Source organism: Suricata suricatta, chromosome 6, assembly GCF_006229205.1.
Source record: "Suricata suricatta isolate VVHF042 chromosome 6, meerkat_22Aug2017_6uvM2_HiC, whole genome shotgun sequence".
NCBI classification, from domain to species: domain Eukaryota; kingdom Metazoa; phylum Chordata; class Mammalia; order Carnivora; family Herpestidae; genus Suricata; species Suricata suricatta.
This window is the reverse complement of record NC_043705.1, coordinates 11,468,711-11,488,327: the sequence shown is the minus strand read 5'-3', so window position 1 is coordinate 11,488,327 and position 19,617 is coordinate 11,468,711. Positions and strand designations below refer to the sequence as shown.

The window sequence follows — 19,617 nt, the reverse complement described above, 5'->3', positions numbered from 1 at the left end:
TGCAAATGGCAAGAGTTCATTCTTTATGCTTGCCGACTAATACTCCATACACCCATCGATGGACACTTGGGCTCTTTCCATAGTTTGGCTGTTGTTGATAGCACTGCTCTAAACATTGGGGTGCATGTGCCCCTTCGAAACAGCACACCTGTATCCCTTGGGGAAATACCTAGTAGTGTAATTGCTGGGTCGTAGAGACGCTCAGACGGGCAGTTTTAAAAGCACTGCAGCTCAGGGGGTGCCTGACTAGCTCAGGTGGGGGAGCATGTGGCTCTTGATCGCAGGGTTGTGGGTTGAAGTCCCGCCTCGGGGCTAGAGATTACTTAAAAATAAAGTCTTTAAAAACAAATGCATTAAAACACCATAGCTTGGTTCTGATTGTAGGGAAGGCCACCACTCTGCGGGTCACCCCAAAGAAAGCACAGCAACTTTAACTGTGCTCTCCTGACGACCCCATGGTGGAGCCTGTGAGTTAAAGAGAGGGCATCTGGGTATCGGCCTCACTCTCTCCCTACATGGGTGAAAAACTAAGCCCAAAAAGACAAGCCCTTCAGCCTTACAGCATAGCGATTTGTGAAAATACCTGTTTACTCAAGCATCTTGCCTGTGCTTTTTTTTTATTTGCATTTTTGAAAACAACATCATCAACAACAACAGGAGAGAATGTATGTAAAGACATTAAATGTCAAGTAAGTAAGACAAACTTTAAAAACGTAAGAGAAAGAAAGGTCTTTCTGTTTAAACAAGTGAGAATCAGGCTTAAGTTACGGAACTGGTTCCTAAAGTCACAACTGGTTTGTTCTGGAAACAGAACAAGAGGTCAATGCTCTTTATTTTTATTTTTGACATATCCAGTTGGTGCAGCATACTTGTCCGTGGAGCTACCTTATCCTGGTCGAAATCAGCTGTCTATGTATATGCAGGTCTATTTCGGAGCTCTGTTCTGTTGATCTCTGTGGGATCTCCCCCGATGCCAAACCGTCTTGACCAATGTAGCCTTTTCATAACTCAGTTAGTGTAAGTCCTCCAACTTAAAAAAAACAACCACAGACAATTATTCTGGCTATTTTAAGTTCTTTACATTTTCATATACATCTTAGAATCAACTTGTTGCTATCTCTGAAAAAAACCTCCTGGCGCTTTGGGGTGTTGAATCTTCAGATCAACTTGTAGGGAACTGATGACATTGAATTTTTCCATTTATTGACATAACTCTCTATTTATTTAGGTCTTTTAATTTAATTTAACTTTAATTTTTTTTTAAAGAGAGAACACATGCACTCACTCGCAGAGGGGGCGCAGAGGAAGAGAGAGAATCTTTTATTTAAATGTTTATTATTTTTGAGAGAGTGCTCACATGCAAGAGGGCACATGAGGGAGGGGTGGGGTGGGAGGGTGTGCCGAGAATCCCCTCCACACCGTCAGTGCAGAGCCAGAAGCAGGGCTCGATCCTATGAACCATGAGAGTTGGGTGCTTAAGCAACTGAGCCAGCCAGGTGCCCCTTTCTAGGTCTTTTAAAATTTCTTAACAATATCTTTGATTTTCAGGGTGTAGCTCTTACACATAGTTGGTTAAGTTGGTCCCTAAATATTTCTTGTTTTTTGATGTCGATTACATTGCTAATAGTTTTTTTTTAAGTTTCTGTGGTAAGCCAAAATTTGCTAATCTGTATATAACTAGTTTTCATATTGTTAGTATCCAGTGACCTTGATAACTTGTATAATAGATCTAAAAAAGTTCTTATAGATGTGTTAGAATTTTTTTCTTTTTATTAATTTTTTTAAACATTTATTTATTTTCGAGAGACAGAGTGCAAGCCAGGGAGGGACACAGAGAGAGGGAGACACAGAATCTGAAGCAGACTCCAGTCCCTGAGCTCAGCACAGAGCCTGACGTGGGACTCAAACCCACAAACCAAGAGATCCTGAACTGAAGTCAGATGCTTAACTGACTGAGCCACCCAGGCGCCCGGACTTGTTAGGATTTTCTATGCAGACATCATGCTGTCTGGGAATAAAGACAATTTTACTTCTTTTTTTCCAATCTCTTTGTCTTTTTGTTCGTTTTTTTGTTTGCTTTATTAAGGTGACTAGAAATTCTAATACAACATTAAATAGAAATGGTGAGGGACATCTGGGCGGCTTAGGTGGTTGAGCGTCTGACACTTGGTTTTGCTTCAAGTCATGACCTCATGGTTTGTGGGATCAAGCCCATGTTGGGCTCTGTCCTGAGCATAGACCTGGATTAGGATTCTCTTTTCCCTCTGCCCTTCCCTTCACTCATGCTCTCTCTCTCCCTTTGTCAAAAAAACCCACAAAAAACGTGGTGAGAGTCGGCCCTGGCTTCTTCCTGCTCTAAGGGGGAGAGCATTCTTTCACCATTAAGTACAATATTAGTTATACTTTTTTTGTTGTAAGGTAGTCTTCATCAGATTGGGGTAGTTCCCTTCTATTCTTGGTTTACTGAGAGCTTTTTACAACTAGTGGGTATTGAATTTTGTCAAATGATTTTTCTGTACCTGTTGAGATGATCCTTTGGTTTTTCAGCTCACGTATATATTATTGTTGGTGTTGATGTTCTAGCAGTTATGCTTTAGGAGGAGAAATTACCTTCTGACTTGAGAGGAAATTTAAAGAATGGAACTATCATTTACAATCAAGAAACATCTTTGTGCCATAGATTATTTCCCCCTGATGTGCTTCATGGCTTTAAACAATTTCAACGGATAAAAAAACATAGTTGGTTTTTCCTTTCATCTATGCTAATGCTTTCCATTAGGAATCAATGAGATTGGATTATCCAAATTTAGTACTGGCATTTTTGCTAGGCAGAATAATGAAATGCTATCTTCTGCCAGAGAGGAAAGGGAATAAATGTTAAGAATTCGCTAATCTTATATAAGCTTTTTACATGTAGTTTATCATTTAAAACTGTTCTTACAAATACCTAGTGGCTAACAGTCATCTTCATTTTTCAGAGGAGACAGATGCAGAGAAATTGACTCATGCCATGAATCAGATTCATGCATTTTTAGTTTTAAAAACAGTATTAAAACATTACAGAAAATTTGGAAAAATGAAGTAGTAAATCGCTCATCATCTATCTCAGTGCCCTTGTGCAATAAGTATTTTTGGGAATAGATGTTGATTTTTTTGGTCTAACTATCAATATGAAGAGCCATTTTGTTAAATGCTTATATATATTCTTCTAATACTTACCATTCACCCAATGTGTACGAGGGAGAAATGTAGGTAAAATACCTGGTACTCTATCTTGCCCTTAATATGAACCAATAAATGATGGTTATTTTAAAAAATTTTATGAGGTAATTTAAAAAATTTCTTTAATGTTTGTTTCTGAGAAAGAGAGAGAGCATGAGCGGGGGAGGGGCAGAGAGAGGGAGAGACACAGAATCTGAAGCAGGCTCCAGGCTCTGATCTGTCAGCACAGAGCCCAACATGGGGCTTGAACTCACAGACAGCAAGATCATGACCTGAGCTGATGTCAGATGCTTAACCGACTGAGCCACCAGCGCCCCTAATGATGGTTATTTTTATTATCTTTGCCATTTTGTGTCTTGACCACAGCATGGCCTCCCCAAGGGTATAGACAGTGTTCTCAATAGTAGTCATCGATGGTGCTGAACACGAGGTGTAGGTTTTAAGCAATACTGTGGGATCAGTGGCTGGTGGATGAACTTAGTTTGCAGAATAGAAACATAATCTGTCCAGTTTGCTCGTGGAAGAGAAGGAGTAAGAAAGACAAATCTGGTGATGACAATAAACAGAAGCACACAGTATTGCCTGTGACTCAGAATCTTAAATTCAGGACAAAGAAAATGCTCCATTGGTGGTAGGAGCGGAGCATTGCAATAGTGGCTTCATGATCCCAACTCATGATCCCAACTCTTTGATTCCTCCACCCTTGGGCATATCCAAAGTTAAGTTCTCAGTCCTAACCCCCCCGTGAGAGTCCTACTTCCTCCAAGGAGGAGGAAGGAGAACATTGCAAGGTGGGAAAACGGGGGCAAGGCCCCCTGCAGGCCTGCACTGGAATCCTGGTTTTGTGTCTCAGAGAACTTTTAGGATGCATTCAGTGGCTAGTTGAAATAAAAATCAGAACACAGGAAAGTGCTCTCACCTGGTTAACCAATAAGGTAATTCCTCATTTCACATAACGGGACTTCCATAAGTGAGAAGGAATTCAGAGATGGCGGTTGGCCCCTCAAAGATGCAATCGAGAACTTAGGTCCTACTGTCCCTACATTCTTCTGCCCTGTGTTAACTGTTTCCTAAGCCCAGCAGCTTGCTGGCCGTGTTGTTCCCGGACATAGCATTGACATCCAGCAATGACCAGGGGAAGAGGGAGACTGTCTTTTAATTCCCTCTTACGAATCACAAAACCATTTTTCAGGAGGCCCTTGGGCAGGCACCACAGCAGGACTGGACAGAATTGGATGAAGAGTCTACTCCTGGTCCAGTTATGAGTGAGTGAATGCATGATCACAAAGCCACCGGGGATACCCTGGATGTGGGGTGGGACCAGCTTCCCAGAAGACCCTTTGATACACAAAATCTTGGCTTTCAAGAGAAAAGATGGGGTAGGGGGTACAGACGCTGGGTAGGAAAGCTCTGTGTTTATATTATGTGGTCCCTTTAGAGCTGGGTGTACTGAGCTGGAGTCAGAGCCTGAAGGGCTTTTGATTGTTCGTTTATCACCTGTCAAGTGGAAATAGTAATGCTCTGCTCACGGGGTTTTTATGTACGTCAACTGTAATTATATATGTGAAAGAGCCAGGGAAAGTGGTGTCTTTACTGTCTGATCTCTTTAGCTCGCACAAGATATCCTAATGAGTTTAGTAGTTCAGTCCTGGTGTTCTGTGGCTTAGTCCTATCTCCAGTTAGACGTAAACATCCTGAAATTGCTTATACTTCGGCGATCTGTATTTTCTAGAATATTGATCCCATAGTATGTTCTAAATGTTTACTTGACTGCAGTATTCTTCGTTTAAAAAGCATCTTTCATTTAAAAAGAATCCTCATTTGAAAAAAAAACAACATTGTAGGGCACCTGTGTGACTCAGTCGGTTAGGCATCCAGCTTCGGCACAGGTAGTGTGATCTCACGGTTGGTGGGTTCGAGCCCCTCATTGGGCTCTGTGCTGAGAGTGCAGAGCCTGCTTGGGATTCTCTCTCTCCTTCTCTCTGTCCCTCTGCTTTCCCACCCCCTCTCAAAAATAAATAAATAACCTTTAAAAAAAAAAAACCTTTCTTTTGGACTGTTATAGTCTTCTTTGCAACCTATAGAGTCATTTATTAGCACTTCTGCAAATAAAGGAAACATACATTCAATTCCTCTGTGATTTTAATGGCTCCATAAATTTCCATTAGGGTCAGTGATAAGGTGCCAGATGGAAATCAGGATCAACAGGCTGAAAAATGATTAGGGTCAGGTCCTGTTTCTAGCCCAGGATTAATCCTGGTAAAATCGTGGTTAATGATAAACATGGTTACTGAGAAACAATGCATGGAACTGGAGGGAAAATAAGCTCACACGGGGTCCCAGGAGGCCGGGGGATGCATGCGGACAGAGAGGGTGGAAGTCAGTCTCCTCCTGTTTTAATCAGAGACTATGAGGGTCTTAGGACTTATCTCTTAAGCTTCTTGTATGGGCTGAAAAAGCCATTTCTCCTCCTGCTCTCAAAGTTTCTCTCCCAGTCCAGGGTCACTATCCCACTTCACAGTTTATCCAGTATTTTCTCAACTTTGGATCCTTTAAAAATATCTTCAGTCAGTGGCATTGTAATGGCGTTGTCTGGTGACAGATGGTGTCTCCCCTTGCGGGGAGCACAGCATAACTATAGAGAAGTTGAGTCAACTTGTTGTACCCCTGGAACTAATGTCATTGTGCATCAATTATACCTTAATGAAAAAATTTTTAAAATTATTTTTAGCCTCACTTTGCACTTACATTTTCTACTTTGCCGCAGCACCTGCTAAATTACTGGGCACATGTAATAGGAATTAGTATCATAATTAATTGGGAGACTTGTGTTCACTCTTTGATATTCCTACTCATTTTTAAAAATTTTATTTTATTTATTTTTTTCTACTCATTTTTTTAAAATGTTTATTTTTCAGAGAGAGAGAGAGAGAGAGAGAGAGAGAGCGAGAGCGAGTGAGCGAGCAGGGGAGGGGCAGAGAGAGAGGGAGAGAGACATCCAAGCAAGCCCCACACTATTGGCACAGAGGCTTGAACTCATGAATTGTGAGATCATGACCTGAGCTGAAATCAAGACTCTGATGTTTAACTGACTGAGCCACCCAGGTGTCCCTCTCCTCATCTTAAAATGACTTTTCAGTTAACTTTTATTATTTCCATTTTACAGATGAGGAAACTGAGGCTGAGGGGTTTTTGTAACTTGCTCAAACTAAGTGGTATTTGAACCGTGGTATGTGCTTTAGGCTCTGAAGCCTTTGCTCTCATTTCACTGTATCTCAGTTCAATCTTGCTGAGTCTCTGTGTTCTTGTGGTTAAACTAAAGTTGGCGGGTAAGCTTACCAAGATTTCTCCAGGCCTTCAGGCTCTAAGTTTTATGAATTCTAAGATTAACTCATCAAAATCTTGCAGGGAAATAACATTCTTGGCATCCCTACTCCTAATTTAAATACCCTGGATCTAGTGGGTATGTTTAAAAGTAAAAGGGCTTTATTTACGTGTGAATATGTACATGAATATATATGAATATAGATATAGAATATCTTCTCTAGTATTGAATATTTACAGACTTAACCATGATTTTAGAAGTTGTGCGGTTTGGAAACCTCCTCCCAATATGCCATTAATAGTTTTCCTTGAAAATATAGAAACATTTGATTATTATTTGGTAATTGACATCACAAATATGATACATTTTCTGGGTGAAAGAATAAATAGGTACTCTCATTAATAATTATTTTTATTTGGGGTGCCTGGTGGCTCAGTTAGTTATGCACCTGACTTAGGCTAAGGTCATGATCTCATGGTTGGTGAGTTTGATCCCTGAGTCAGGCTCTGTGCTGACAGCTCAGAACCTGGAGCCTGCTTCAGATTCTGTGTCTCCCTCTCTCTCTCTGCCCCTCCCCCACTCACACACTGTCTCTCTGTCTCTCTCTCAAATATAAATAAACATTGCTGGGTTTTGCTAAGGGCCAGCATTTAAATGCCCTAATTTAATAAAAACTAATTTATTTCGGGGAGTCTGGGTGGTTCAGTTGGTTAGACATCTGACTTTGACTCAGGTCATTATCTCGCGGTTGATGAGTTCAAGCCCCACGTTAGGCTCTGTGCTGACAGCTTAGAGCCTGGAGACTGCTTCAGATTCTCAATCTCTCTCTCTCTCTCTCTCTCTCTCTCTCTATATATATATATATATATATATATATATATATATATATATATATCCCTTCTCTCCTTGCACTCTATTTCTCTCTCAAACATAAAACATTTAAAAAGTTTAAAAAATAATTTATCTCAACAAATCACTATTAAGTGCATCTCAGTTTTTCTGGCGTTTATGTAAAATATAATTCTGAGAGGTTGGGTTTACTTTGGTGGAGGAAGGCAATGTATCCTGCTAAGTAAAAACCTAATCTCTTATTTTGAGAAGTAAGTTGCTGAGCAAAACCAGATTTAAGCTGGAATAACTTCGGTAGTCAATGCAAAAGAGAGTACAAATCCTGTGTCCAGGGTGAGTGTATTTGGTGATGACTCAGATGGAATGCTGGGGCCTGATAAGAGGGCTCCTTTAGGTTTTTAATTGAAATGTGACTACAACAAGGGACTGACAGAAATCACTTCTGATTTCCAGATAAATGCATACATCCAGTGTCCCTGAAAGCTGGTAAGACGGATTTCCAGCGTAGAGATTTAAATAGTACCTCCTGCCCAGCTTATTCTGAAACAAGAGGACGCCCTTGCAATGCTGCTTATTTGACAACTGAATTTTTAATGGCTGTCGAGGGGTCACTGGCAGTAGAGTAGTATTATTTCCATTTTCTCAGACGTTTTCAAGCGCCGTTGTTCTCTGTGGCTATCTAAATGTGAAATAATAAGATATCAACCGCTAGCTTAATGGCTTCCATTTTAGTTGTTAGAGCAGAACATTGACCTCTAAGGTGTTGGTTTCCTAATGTGCCGGGAAATGCATTATTGGAAGCTAGGTCTAATACCTTCATTATCTTACCATGACTCATGTGCACGCGCCTTGGGGAAAATGGTGTGCAGGAGGGTGCGTGCATTGGGAAGCAATGGGTCTCCCTACTACTTTGTTCCCCAGAATGCAGTTTCTGGTGCTTGATGCAAACCAGATGGTATTCTGTCACCTCCCTTTAGTGTGGCCACTGAGACTACTTCATTCACAACTGTAGGAAGGAATCTTCTTATTCAGTGAAAGGAGCTAATTAACTATAGAGGCATGGGAAGAGGATCCTGATTGGGGGAGAAAGGACCAACAGCCTCAGAGCCTTTCCCTGCCATTAGAAATTGGCTTCTTCTGGTATAGCAACTCTGGAAAACAGCGTGGAGTTTCCTAAAAAATTAAAACTAGAACTATGTTATGATTCAGCAATTGGACTACTAGGAATTTATCCAGAGGATGCAGGAGTGCTGGATTCAAAGGGGCAGGTGCACCCCAATGCTTATAGCAGTGCTGTCAACAATAGCCAAATTACGGAAAGAGCCCAAATGTCTATCAACAGATAAATGAATAAAGATGTAGTACATACATATAATGGAATACTACTCGGAGATGAAAAAGAATAAAATCTTGCCATTTGCAACAATGTGGATGGAACTGGAGGGTATTATGCTAAGTGAAATAAGTCACTCAGAGAAAGACAGGTATCACATGATTTCACTCATGTGTGGAATCTGAGAAACTTAACGGATGGCCATGGGGGAATAGAAGGAAAAATATGGAAGGAAAAGCATGAGGGAAGCAAACCCTAAGTGATGCTTAAATACAGAGACAAATTGAGGATTGATGGGGGAGGGGAAAATGGGTATTAAGGAGGGCACCTGTTGGGATGAGCACTGGGTGTTGTATGTAAGTGATGAATCACTGGATTCTACTCCTGAAGTCAAGACTACACTGTGTGTCAATTAACTTGAGAAAAGAAAGGAAGAAAGGAAGGAAGAAGAAAAGAAAAAGAAAGAAAGAAAGAAAGAAAGAAGAAAGAAAGAAAGAAAGAAAGAAAGAAAGAAAGAAAGAAAGAAAGAAAGAAAGAAGGAAGGAAGGAAGGAAGGAAGAAAAGAAATTGGGTTCCCCACCCACATCGATGTCCCAGCAGACTCTGAGATGGATACTGGTGTGTGGAAGATTTCCTAGGGAATCCTCAACACCTGGGGGAGGGGAGGAAAATGGGAGGAAGCAGGACTGGCCAGAGGAAGTTAGGCTGCAAAGCAGTCTCAAGAATATTCTCCAATGGCCTGTGGGAAGTTCTGAAATGAACAAGGTGTTAATGCACATGGCAAAGGGGCATCACCCATATGTTCCTGCATTGACCATCCCTGGATTCACGCTGCGCCTGGAAGGAGGTGTGGCAAGGGCTAAGGCGCTGTGTTCAGCCAATTTCTGGAGCTGACCCTGGAGGTCTGCCAGCCTCTGCACTCCCCAGAGCATCAGATCTTTCAGTCCCATAGGAGGATCTGTGGGACATATCGCAGCCTTAAGTCCAGCACCATTCATTTTGGACTGAGCCTTAAGGTGGGACCAGTGGCTGGAAGGATGTACTTTTTCCAGGAGGTTTGACAAGAAGAATCTGGAGACCCTCACATACATACGAATTATTCCCAAGTCCTTTCTATCTTGAGATAAAATAGTAAACAAGTGCTTTTCTGTATTTCCTGCCAGATTGCATATTGTCCTTCATGACTTGTCTACTTTTAAAAGTCTAACCTTGGGGCGCCTGGGTGGCTCAGTTGGCTAAGTGGCCGACTTCGGCTCAGGTCATGATCTCACAGTTTGTAGGTTTGAGCCCCACGTTGGGCTGTGTGCTGACAGCTCAGAGCCTGGAGCCTGCTTTGGATTCTGTGTCTCCCCCTCTCTCTGCCTCTCTGCTGCTTGTGCTCTGTCTCTCAAAAATAAATTAAAAAAAAACATTTAAAAATTTTTGAATAAAAGTCTAACCTTGATACTTGTTTTGTGTTTTGTTCTTAAAGTTAAGTAGCCTCCGCGCACAATGTGGGTCTTGAACTCAAGATCCTGATATCAAGGGTCGCATGCTCTACCGACTGAGCCAGCCAGGCACTCCTAAACTCGATATTTTTTTAAACCACACTTCACATATATGAAAATATTGAGGAAATAAAGTTTTCTCCTGGTCTTCCCTCTATTCCCAAGGATGTCGTCAGGCCCCTTTGAAGGCACTTAAGAGGATGTCTTGGGGCCATTTCTCACAAATATGTCATTAGATCACCTGAATCAGAAACATCTGAGGAGATAAAATTCTGATTCCCAGGCTCTACCTCAGCACTAAAAGATAGTAACTTGATGGTAGCTGCCACTAACAGGAGCTTATGCATCTTCTAGGCCTGGGAGTGTGCACTTAGCATATTTTCTAGGTAAATCTTTCATATGGTAGACTTTGAAAACCATAGGCCTGGAAGAATATGTTCTTTAGATTGTTCTGGAATATGGATATGATGGTTAATTTTACATCTCCACTTGACTACACCATGGTACCCAGGTATTTGGTTCAGCATTATTCTAGATGTTTCTGTGAAGCTATATTTACATGAGATTAATGTTTTAAATCTGTGGGCTTTGAGTAAAGCAGCTTATCCTCAGAATGGGGGTGGACTGAATCTAGTCAGGTGAAGGTCTTCGCAGAAAAAAGACTGACCTTCCCTGAAAGGGGGTGAGAGGGGGGTGGTTCTGCAGCAGACTGCCTTCAGACTTGAACTGCAGATCCTCTCTGGGTCTCCAGCTTCTGACCTACCATTCTTGGTTCTGTTAGGTCGCAAAGCAAACCTTGATAACTTTAAAAAAACATAGGAATGGTGGGATCCTACCTTCAGATCACAATGCAGTAAAAGTAGGAGTTAATGCAAAACAAAAACCTCTCCCATACAGTTGAAAATTTCAAAAACCTAGAGACATCACTGAACAAGAAGAGAAAGTTGAAAGTATTATTACGACATTAAGAAATTAAGTTATAATTGTCATATTCCATATGGAAACTCCTGGTGAAGGCCACTTCTGAGTTCAGAAAAGAATTTGGAACTGTATACTCTTCCTAAACAAGTACGAATGGAAATAAAGTACACATTCTACTCAAGACATTTGAAAAAATAACCCATGGAAAATCAGAAGAAAAGGTGTAAAAAAAAAAAAGGCAAAGCTGAAATCAATAAATATATGAAATCTAAAAACAAACAAGCTAAATAGAAATAGACTTGTAAATACAGAGAACAAACTGGTGGGTGCCAGAGGGACGGTGAAATAAGGGAAGGGATTAAGCAGTACACACTTGCAGTTATGGAATAAATAAGTCACATGGATGAAAAGTACAGTCAAGGGAATACAGTCAATAATATAGTAATAAAATAGTATGGTGACTGATGGTAAGTACGCCTGTGGTGAGCAGTGAGTACTGCATAGAGTTGTTGAATCAATATGTTGTACACCGGAAGCTAATATAATATTATATGTCACTATACTTCAATAAAACAAAAACCTCAGGTAAACAACTTTATACCTCAAGGAACTTGCAAAAAAGAGAGCAAACTAAATTCAGGAGTTAGTAGAAGGAAATAATAAAGATTAGAGTAGAAATAAATGAAATAGAGAATAGGAAGACAAATAGAGAAAGTCAAGAGAAGGAAGAGGTGGCTTTTTTGGGAAAAGATAAACAAAATTAACAAATCTTTAGCTAAGAAAAAGAATGAGAAGACTAAAATAAATTCAGAAATGAAAGAGGAGATATTGCAACTGATGCCACAGAAATTAAAAAGGATCCCAAGAGACTACAGTGAAAAACTATACCCCAGTAGACTGGATATCCTCTAGAAAATGCATAAATTGCTAGAAACATGAACCTTCTAAGACTGAATCATGAATAAATAAAGTCTGAACAGATTCATGATAAATAAGGAAATTGATTCAGTGATCCAGAATGTCCCAGAAAAGTCCAAGACCAGATGGCTTCACTTGTGAATTCTACCAAATATTTTCAGAAGTATTAACACAAATCCTTCTCAAAGTTCCAAAAAAGTGAAAAGGAGGGAACATCCCAGACTCATTTCATGAGGTCAGCATTATCTGATATCAAAGCCAGACAAAGACATTAGAGGAAGAGAAAATTGTAGGCCAATATTCCTTATGAACATAAATGCAAAATACTAGCTAATAAAAATTCTAGTTATCGTCTACAAAATACTAGCAAACTAAATTCAACAGTACGTTAAAAGGATCATACACCATGATCAGGTGGGGTTTATTCCTGGGATTCAAGGATGGTTCAACATAGGTAAATTAATAATCACAATATATTACATTCGTAGAATGAAGGGTAGGGGTGTCTGAGTGGTTCAGTATCCAACTCTTGATCTCAGTTCAGGGCTTGATCTCAGGGTCATGAATTTGAGCCCCATGTTGGGTTCCATGCTGGGCCTGGAGACTACTAAAAAAAAAAGACTGAAGGATAAAAATCCATATCCCAATAGATACAGAAAAAGCATGTGACAAAGTTCAACACCTTTTTATGATAAAAACTCAAAACCCCCCAGCAACAATGGGAATAGAGGAAATTATCTCAAAATTACAAAGGGTGTATATGAAAAGAAATGGTGCTGGGAAACCTGGTCAGCCACATGCAAAAGACTGAATCTGGACTTCTTACACCATACACCAAAATCAACTCAAAATGAATTAAAGATTTAAATTTAAGACCTGAGACTATAAAGCTTCCAGAAGAAACATAGGGCTGAGTTCCTTGGCATCAGTCTTGGCATTAAGTTTTTGGATTTGACACCAGAAGCAAAGGCAACAGAAGCAAAAATAAGCAAGCGAGACTACATCCAACTAGAAAATGCCAACAGAACAAAGGAAACCATCAAAAACTGAAGGCAACCTACTGAAGGGGAGAGAATATTTGCAATCTACATACTGATAAGGGGTTAATATCAGCATATGTAAGGAACACTTACAACTCAATACCCCTAATAACCTGATTTAAAAATGGGCTAAAGACTTGCTCCAAAGAAGACACACAAATGGTCAGAAGGTATATGTAAAAAGCTCATTGTCATTAGCCATCAAGGAAATGCAAATCAGAACCAACATGATATCACCTCACACCAGTTGGTGTGGTTATTATAAAAAATACAAAAGACAACCTGTGTTGGTGAAGATGTGGGGAAATTGGAACACTTCCTTGTGCACTGTTGGTGGGAAGGTAAATTAGGTAGATGCTATGGAGAATAGTATGGAGTTTCCTCAAAACATCAAAAATAGAACTATCATAGGATCCAATAATGCCTGGTTTTTTACCCTGGGGTATTTATGCAAAAGTATTGAAATCAGAATCCTAAAGGGATATTAGTACTCCTCTGTTCATTGCATTGCTATGCATAATAGCCAAGAGGTGGAAACAATGTAAATGTTCCCGAACAGATGAATGGATACAAAATGGGATAAATATATATTATATCATAAATATTATAATTATTATATATATTATTCAACCTTACAAAGGAAGGAAATTCTGTAACATGTAGCAATATGGATGAGCACATTATAGTGAGTGAAATAAGGCAGTCACAGAAGGACAAATATTGCATGATTGCAACTTACATGAAATATCTAAAATATTCAAGGTCGTAGAACCAGAGAGTGTAATGGTGATTATCAGGAGCTAGAGGAGGAAGAAGTGGGGAGTTAGCAATCACCAGGCACAAAGTTTCAGCTATGTCAGATGAATAATTTCTAGAAATCTATTGTACAATAGTGTGCCATAATTAACAACACAGTATTGTACACTTTGTTATTAATAATTTGTCAAGAGGTTTGGGGCACCTGGGTGGCTCAGTTGGTTGAGCATCTAACTTCAGCTCAGGTCATGATCTTACAGTTCATGAGTTTGAGCCCCACATCAGGCTCTGTTGTGACAGCTCAGAGCCTGGAGCCTGCTTCCGATTCTGTGTCTCCCTCTCTCCCCTCCTCCTGCTTGCATTCTGTTTCTCAAAAATAAATAAACATTTAAAATTTTTAAGAGGTTAGATCTCATATTAAGTGTTGGTTCCATAATAAAATAAAAATATAAAAAGTAAGAAAGGGGGTACCTGGGTGGCTCAGTTGGTTAAGCATCTGACTCTTGATTTGGGTTCAGGTCATGATCCCAGGGTTGTAAGACAGAGCCTTGTGTTGGGCTCTGCACTGAGCTTGGAGTCTGCTTAGTATTCTCTCTGCTTAATATTCTGTCTCTCTCTCTCTCTCTCTCTCTCCCTCCCTCCCTCTCTGCTCTCCCCTAATTTGTCCCTCTCCCCCACTAAAAATTTTTAAAAAACTTCTTAAAAGTAAAATGGTAAAGGAAATGTCACTGGAACCAGAAGAAGAGAGTAATTTAGAAAAAGCCATCTTGTGAGGAGTTGTAACGTTCAGTTCTACCCTCCAAGGAAGAAGAAGGTAGATACCCCTTCTTGTGTGATTTTCCTCCCTGAATATCCCCTCCTGCTGGGACTCTCTATTTTCTAAATCCAACCAGTAACAGAGAACCAGGGCTACATTTACCCAGCAAGTAAGCCTCTTGGAGCAGAGAGTTGGGTGGAGAAGGTTGGAGAGAGGACATGAAATGGTAAATGGAAGATACAGAGCACAAGTAAGGTAGGCTTGCTTGGGTCATCTTTATACCTTTGTCACCCCAGGCAGCTTATTGAAGGAAGGTGCTCACACAGATGGATTGAAATCAAAGACCAACTACCTGGCTAGGTTGGTATCCTCTTTAGGGTTTCTTTTGGGGGCTGGCCCAGTTGAAATAAATCTGACTCAACTCACCTTGTGAAGGGAGCTGGCTCAGCCTCCCATTATATGAAACCAAAGGGGATGAAATCCAGTCAATCTTGTTAAAGAGAAAAGACAGTTAACAGGGTGGTTATGTAAACATCCTTTGTTCAAATGATGTTTCACCTTGCGCTCCAGGTGGAGCTGTTTGGGATTAAGAGGAAAGGAAGTTTGGAGGCCTCCAAGAATTTTTGGGCTGGAGCTTTTGAGGACAGAGTTTTAACACAGTGGGCCCATTTAATTAATTAACTAAATAAGAGAACATGAGCAGGGGAGAGGCAGAGAGAGAGGGAGACAGAGACTCCCAAGCAGGCACCACACTGTCAGTGCAGAGTCCGATGCGGAGCTCCATCCCATGAACCGTTAGATTATGACCTGAGCTGTAATCAAGAGTTGGACATTTAAGTGACTGAGCCACCCAGACACCCTAAGGGAATCCTTTCAAAGGCTCTCCCCATGCACACAGAGAAACCAAGAACCAGTGAGTAGAAGTCTATTGTTCAAGGGCAACCAAAAAGCCAGTGGCTACTCCATGTCCAAAGCTAGGTCTCCTCACTCCCAGTCTCATGGTCTTCCCATCTTCCCTTGCTGTTGTATTGTTGCCTGGATGGTTTTTACTTTTAATTGCAATGTTCTCTATGCATAGGCTGCCTCCAGGACATATTTACTCCTGGTGCTGCAGAAGCAAGAGGGCTGCCCTTGCTCTTTGCTTGTGGATGTCAAGGGTGCAAGGATCCCCTACTTCCTTGAGGTTGTGTAAGATTAATAAGGGCATGGCAGCCTTTGATATGGCGTCCTTTCAGCCCGATGTTGGCTTGTAATTGCCACATTCTTCCTCATAGTAATTCTCTTAATTATATTTTCTGGGACTTGACTCACTGTGACGTTAGCTGTCCATTTGTCATATTAATGTTGCAGGTTTTTTTAGGAGACGCTCCTGTGAGATCCTGGTGCCTCTCCAGAGGGCTGGACAGAGCCCCCAGAGGCAGCTGCACAGCAAGACCTCTGCCCCCCTGAGGATTCAGGGGGTGTCCTCCCAGAGGGAGTGGGACGGCTCCCCTGTATCTTCACACTTTGAATATTTTTCAAGAATGAGATGACTAGGAGCGCCTAAGTGGCTCAGTCGGTTGAGCATCCAGCTTTGGCTCAGGTCTTGATCTCACGGTTCGTGGGTTCTAGCCCCACATAGGGCTCTGTGCTGCCAGCTCTGAGCCTGGAGCCTGCTTCAGATTCTATGTCTCCCTCTCTCTCTGACCCTCCCCTGCTTATGCTGTCTCTCTCTCTCAAAAATAAATAAAACATTAAAAAAAAGAATGAAATGACTAGACTTCTCCAATGTAAGATAAACCAAGATAGTGCTTTTAGAGGAACCAGGTCTAGAAAGCAAATTCTGGGGTACCATTTTAATTTGTACTATCTTCAAGCCAGAAAAGTATTGGTATTTATTTCTATTATTTATTATTTTATTATTAAGATGATTGACAAGATTTTTTATTAAGCAAATATCTTAATAAATGAAAGACTAAAAATCATAGTTGAATTCACAGTCTTTTATATGTGTGTGTAGTTGAAAAGGAAGGTTGATAATATTTTCCCCTCACAAAAATCTCTCTCAGCATTGTTTTTGTTTGTTGGTTTTTAATTTTTTTTTTAATGTTTATTCATCTAAAAAATTTTTTTAATGTCTTTTATTTTATTTAGAGAGAGAGAGAGAGAGACAGAGACAGAGACAGAGACTGAGTGGGGGAGGGGCAGAGAGAGGGAGACAGAATCTGAAGCAGGTTCCATGCTCTGAGCCGTCAGCACAGAGCCTGAACCAGGGCTTGAACCCATGGACCGTGAGATCATGACTTGAGCCGAAGTTGGATGCTTAACCGACTGAGCCAGGTGCCCCTCATTTTTAAGAAAGAGAGAGAGGGACAGGGAGAGGGAGAAGGGGAGAGAGAGAAAGAGATTTAGAGAGAGAGAGAGAGAATCTGAAGCAGGCAGGATTCAGGCTCTGAGCTGTCAGCACAGAGCCCGACGCGGGGCTCAAACCCACCAACCGTGAGATCAGGACCTGAGCCAAAGTCAGATACCTAACCAATTGAGCCACCCAGGTGCCTCTGTTTGTTTTTGAGAGAGACAGTGCCAGTGGGGGCTGGGGGGTAGAGAGGCACACACAGAACCTGAAGCAGGCTCCAGGCTCTGAGCTGTCAGCACAGGGCCCACTGTGGGACCTGAACTCATGAACCGTGAGATCATGTCCTGAGCCGAAGTTAGATGCTTAATTATCAGAGCCACCTAGGCCTCTCTCTTCTCGAATTGTTAATCTAGACATGTCTTCTGCATAAAGTGGGCATAAGATATATAATTGTTGTGATGCCTTTTTCTTCTATCTTCTGAAAAGGGAATCTCTCAAGGATTGTAACTTCCTGTGTCCTTGTCATTTATCCTCTCTAACCCCAGGAAGAGGAGTAAAGTGTTCAGGGTCATATTGCAGGTGACCTTGAATCTCTGGAGTCTTCTATGAATGTTAGCAAAGAATTTTACTTTTTTTTATTATGTTTTTTAATTTTTTTAATGTTTTTTAAAATGTATTTTTTTGAGAGAGAGAGAGACAGAGCACATGTCGGGGAGGGGAGAGAGAGAGGGAGACACAGAATCCGAAGCAGGTTCCAGGCTCTGAACTGTCAGCACAGACAGAGCCCGACGTGGGGCTTAATCTCGGGGAACTGCGAGATCATGACCTGAACCGAAGTCGGACATTTAACCATCTGAGCCACCCAGGTACCCCCAGGAATTTTACTGTTTTGTCCCAAATCTTTTTTAATCTCTTTGAAAGGAAATCATTGTCAGTGTATGCGCTCTAGTATTTTACCCACTTACTTATTCAACAAATATTTTCTCAGGGCCCGTTAGAGGTCAGACACTGTGCTACATGCCAGCCATGTAACAATACAAGATGATGGGAGATTGACTACCAAGACAACCTAATAGACTATTAGTCAAGATAGACTAAATTACGTTCTGGTGCAAACCCCCATGTTTACCATAGCTTAATAAACTTGGGTTTATTTCTCACTCATGTTAAATCTTCCAATTGTAGGGACGTCTGGGTGGCTCAGTGGGTTAAGCGTCTGAGTTTGGCTCAGGTCACCATCTCACAGTTTGTGGGTTTGAGCCCCACATTGGGCTCTGTGCTGACCGCTCAGAGCCTGGAGTCTGCTTCTGATTCTGTGTCTCCCTTTCTCTCTGACCCTCCCCTGCTCACACTGTCTCCCTTTCTCTCAAAAATAATAAAAATAATTTTTTAAAAAATCTTACAATTCTACTATCATGAAGGTCTTTGCTTTCAGCTACTTTAATAAGAATATATGGAGAAGTGACCCAGTTGTAACAATTAAAGATCAGAGCAATGCCATCCCTCCCAGCCAGTGGACTGAAGCTAGTCATAAAACTCTATTCTACAGCAAGATAGTCTGGAAAAATGTGGAAGGAATACTTGATTCCAAGTACGTGCTGTTGCATGTAGTGGGTGCTACGGTCTTAGCCACTCTCTGTGGAGATCAAGAGCTACTTCACTGAAGAGGAGACATTTATTTAAGCTAACACATAAAGCAAGAGTGAGGGCAGTCAGACAAGAAATAGGTGGAAAAGCATTGCAGGCAGAAGTAGCTACACATATGGAGGCTGTGAGGTGGAAAAGAACCTGATTCATTAGAGGCACTGAACAATGACCAGTGTGGCTGTCATGTGAGAGAAAGAAACAGGGTCAGGGGAGCTCATGTTAGGAAATGGACATAAGCCAGATTAGGCAGGACCATATCATGCTGGAGATGTTCAAGATCTCAGATCTTGTAGACTAAATGTAATAGAAATGGGTTTTAAGCAAGGGAGTGACATTGTGACTTTGTGTTTAAAAATACCACCCTGCCCTCAAGGTGAAGGATTTATTGGAGAGGATAGGAATAGGTCTTGAAGGGGCACCTCGGTGCCTCAGTCAGTTAACCATCCAGTTCTTGATTTTGGCTAAGGTCCTGATCCCAGGGTCTTGGGATTGAACCCTTCTTTGGCCTCCATGCTGAGCTTAGAGCCTGCTTGAGATCACTTCTCTCCCTCTTTGCCCCCACTCTCAAAACAACAACAACAACAACAACAACAACAAAACCAGATCTGATAGAGCAGTTAGGAGGTTTTTCAGAAGTCCAGGGGGAGAGGAGACCATGGCTGAGACCAAGGAAAAAGGAAGGAAAATGGAGAGAAATAAATTCACTTGAGAAATTTAGGAAGTAGAATTAATAGAAATGGGCGACTTATTAGATGTGGAGGGTGAAGGGAGGAAGGGATGAGCCATGGTTCTGGGTTCCTTGTAAGAGCACCTCTTTTTTTTTTTTTTTCTCGTTTGTATCAGAAGCTAGACTCTTTCTAGACCTTAGCATGGATAGGAGTTTTCTCCATTGGGAAAGCATGATTTTGAACAGACTATGACCCTATAAAATTTTCTCCAGCAAATTGAGGTCGACACTGCACTTCTGGCTTCTGTGTTGCTCGCGGGTAGTGCTGAGTTCATGAATAGTGCTCCCCAGTGGTGTTCA

General features: G+C 41.2%; 1 long non-coding RNA gene across 2 annotated transcripts in view; it reads right to left on the bottom strand.

The window, feature by feature from the left end:
• Positions 1-814: 814 nt before the first annotated feature.
• LOC115293713 overlaps positions 815-19,617 on the bottom strand; it is a 37,554-nt gene continuing 18,751 nt past the window's right edge. For both annotated transcript variants that reach the window (XR_003909570.1, XR_003909571.1), the window contains one exon: positions 815-1,030. This is a non-coding gene — a long non-coding RNA (uncharacterized LOC115293713). The remainder of the gene's footprint in view (positions 1,031-19,617) is intronic.